Source organism: Rhipicephalus microplus, chromosome 8 (assembly GCF_043290135.1).
Source record: "Rhipicephalus microplus isolate Deutch F79 chromosome 8, USDA_Rmic, whole genome shotgun sequence".
Lineage (NCBI taxonomy): Eukaryota > Metazoa > Arthropoda > Arachnida > Ixodida > Ixodidae > Rhipicephalus > Rhipicephalus microplus.
Genome location: NC_134707.1, coordinates 36,815,320 through 36,819,509, shown reverse-complemented (window position 1 = coordinate 36,819,509; position 4,190 = coordinate 36,815,320).

The following is a 4,190-nucleotide window of genomic DNA, read 5'->3' as shown; positions in this document are numbered from 1 at the left end:
TATCTTTTGACATAAGTAGTACATCTACTGACGCTCCACCTGTTCATCTCACAGTGAAAGCTGTGATGAGATCACAACGAGGTTGCCATAGCTGTCTGCCTCTGCCACTGGTGTCAGTACCCGCGCAATGATAAAAAAATGCAAATGAAAAAAAAGCACGAACAATGCAACAGGGTGCTAGCCTGAATTTTATTTGCCAAAGCCCAGTGTTTTATCAGTAAGCTATGCTCAAGCTTGAACCTATCTTTTAAACTGACCTTATGCCTGTGCGATAAGGAATCGCGTGAACATGCAGAATGAGGCGCTTTATAACATTACAACAACGGCCAAGCATCACTCAATGCAAACTGCGGAACAAGTGTGTCGTTAATTGTTGAGACCCATACCGAAAGCGTCAGGCCATTCTTTTCCAACGTCAACCATATCATTAAGCAACTGCGCGGAATGCCTCACAAGGGTTTCGCTGGTACCACACTTCTTTGAAGACGAATAACGGCATAATAGATGCTTCGTATATTCTATTGCGTAGTGAGTAGCATGCGATTGTGGTTGCAGCAGTTGCCCCATAAAGGGAAGAAAATGCTTTTTAAAGGCCACCCTTTCAGCTTTCGCTGCGAATCTGACGCACGTTTCGCGCAGGTCTGGCAGATTTTCGTTTTTCGCACACTACACAAGACGGTATCGCTCGAGAGAAACACGTGTGTAAAAGATATTGCCTTTGACTTACGTAGAGTTCTGCTATTTACTGGCACAACTGGCGCTGTAAATGAACAACAAACTTTACGTGCTTGCATGTCAGTCAAATATCAATATACCCCTAACCCTCACCATCATACCAGCCTAACAACGCCCCATGCAGGGCAAGGGCCTTTCCTATGTTCCGCCACAACATAGCTGCAGTGCACTGCACTTCATAGAAATTTGGCCCCCTGAGTTAATATGTGCATGGCTCTTATTGCACTTCGCACTCATCCCAAATTGACTACTGTGACCCACTCTCGTGTCTGAATTTCTTTGAATAACAGCACAACGCCTCAGCAGTTATTCTTGAACACATGCGAAGATTTTCCGCCTCTCACTTTTCTGTCTTCATTCCCCCTTTTTCCTCCTTCTAAAAAAGGGTGGCAAAGGAGAATTTTCAATAAACTGTGACACAGTAGCTTTGTTAGCTGTCACGGCTCCTGAAAAACCTGCGCGAGTGAAGGTTCAATGCAAAGGGTGCCAGAAGTTAGGCAATGCTGCATTACCCGAAAAAAAGTGCCAACAATTTCGCAGTGTTCTCGAGGATCGCAAAATATCAGATTGATCTTTTCTCCCGAACAGATATGCTTCTGGTATTCGTTTAAATCTTTGGTTGGTCATACTAAGTCTAAAAATAAAACGGTTAGGCGTAACGTTTAGAATCGGCACGAAAACACAGTGAATCAGTAAACAGGCAGCCGTCGCTTGAATTTTTTTACGACACTGGAAGACCAATATTCATTAGGACACCTCAAGCGTGATTGATGTCTCCATTTGGGCTATATTACCCCAAAACGAGTTTTTATTTTTTTATGCTGCACTGGTGACTGATTCTGTATGATGAAGAAGGCTACTAGTGGGACCAAAGAACACTAAGTGTAGATAGCCGGTGGTCAGTTAAATGAGAAGATGAAGACACATGCACTCTAGATTAAATCATTTTGTTTTCAATGTAAAGAAACATGGTGGTCATTTAAAAAAGTTCTGAGTGCTTCCGTAACACTGTAGAAAAGAGTACTTCTGTGACACAGTATATACTCGTTATGAAACATACAGTCGCTTCTAAGATCATTTCTTATAAATTTTAAAGTGACAGGATAGTCAGTTGAAAAAACGTTCAGAGTACTTCTGTAATACTGACCATTCAGAGGTGGATTGCACTTGACACCGTTAGCATTCGCCCATATATCCATGGCGAACACAGCGTACAGTTCAGGAACCAGTGTCAGCCCTATTTGACCTGCAGATTTAGCAAACATCGAAAATCAATGAAGAGCAAGTACAAAAGCACAAAATGCCCATTACGAAAAGCCTATTCTGAAGCTGCATTCTCCACATTCCTAGGTGAATCCCCGAACCACAATGAGTTTGATATTACACGATGTGCATTCATATGGGGTTGGTTGGTAAGTCATGACGAGAGCGTAAACAGAGAAGACCACACTTGTGCTCTTCAGCGTGCCTACTTTCAGCTGCCATTATGATACAGGGCTCATTGGGCCAATATTGATTTTCAGTTTCTCCCATATGAAACCATTCCAGGTTCTATGTTTTTTAAAGGGTGTAATGAAAACACACAATGCAAATGGGATACAAAGTACAAAAGAAATATAATTTAAAAAATTTAATCGAAATAAAGTATTTTCATGAAGGAAAATGGCCCATATATTTGTAACTTATTTGTGAGAGTTTTCAGGAAGTGGGAAAACAGTATTGCTCTCCCATGACGGCATCATCTCGTGATCAAATGAACGATCCTTTTTGAATAAATAGCCAAGCCAAGTGGCATACAGCACTCCTCAAGTTTTGAAGAGAAAGTTAGAGTGCACACTGTTATATCAAAGCATCACCACTGGCAGTGGAGTCTTTTTCGAGACTAATGACGTGCTCACATAAATATTCATATTATGAATTCAATGGCTCATTCAACAGAATTAGCAGAAAGCAAACGGTGTGCTATGCCAAGATATCCAGTTAAGAAAACAGTCGTTTTATTTCATCTTCAATTGTTATGCCTGCGGGGCTGGCTGGAAACAATTTCTTCTGCGTTTTCTCTAGCGGTGACAAAATACACCATTTATTCCTGTAATTATTGATTTAATTATTTACAGTACACTGAGGCGACAATGTTCATTGAGATGGGAAACTACACAGTTTATATTTACAAATTATATTCACGAAGTAGAACGATAGAAGCAACGCAACGTGTTCATATAGCAAGGTAATACTATTCGGAGAGTGACACTTTTATAGAATGAAATAAACCTAAACAATAAAAAACATACACTATCACTAAAAATAATACTTCCGTGTTAGAGTGCAAGACATAAAAACTTGCAGAAGAAAGAAAAGATCCCCCCCCCCCGAGATACGTCATGATCATTACGTACAGCTGAATGGGGAAATGTCGTATAAATTTGGACCGACTACAGTGTACATAAATCGATGTGCAGATTCTTTTTGCCCACTTCAATGTACTCAGGCTTGAAGATGAACTCGAGTGCTCAAGAAATAATGAAGCGATGCGCCTAAAGCCTGTGGCGTAGCCAATTGGGTAACCCATATTTCCCCACGCCATCAGGGGCGTAGCAAATTGGGGCTGAACTCCCTTATGCCTCTATTCTCCCCCCGAAAAAAAAATTGTTGCTAAGCCCCTGCCTAACACGCTAACTTACACTGGTGCGCGTAACCACACCTCGAGGGGAGAATAGCGTAATCAGTATACGAACAATACTTCTAAATGCAGCTCAAGATACCCATTTCTTCTTTTGGATACTTTCTTTCTACGCTATGAAGATTCATCTTCTAGATAACTGCGACGTGACACATGGAAGGAACAGAACAAGACCGACAAGCGCTCATCTATCGTTCTCTTCTCTGCTACTCAATTTGCTAGAAGACGAACCCATACCAACTCGCCGAGTTTTGAACACGTGTTAGGCTAATGACATATGTGATTCTGAGACAACTCACTCGTTAACGGTGAGGCTCACAGAAGTGGTGTAGACAAAATGGCGCACCTTTTCATCTCGATCGACTGCGATCTAGGACACGTGCTGGCCAGAATGGTGTCGAATATCGCCCTGTGCGCACGAACGCTGAAGACCAGACAGTGCAGCAGACGCACACACGCTTCACCCGGCGAAAGCAGCCAATATCTATCAAAAGCCCGACGAAATTGCCAAGACGAGACAGGCTTATCTCCGGTAGCTATAGCAACCGGAGCTTTGCTTGAAATACAAAATTACACCACTACTTTAGGCGAGCGAAAAACGGCCGAAAACTGATCGACAGTTTCGGTCAGGCGTGGCGAGTTTGACAAGTGATCGTCTGTCACAAATTTGGTTTTCGGTGGACGCGCCGATTGCGATAACGTGAGATAAAACATTTTTGATCTCGGTGCTTCGCGGTGGCTACGAAAAAGGGTGCTGCCGCCAATTCACTGACGG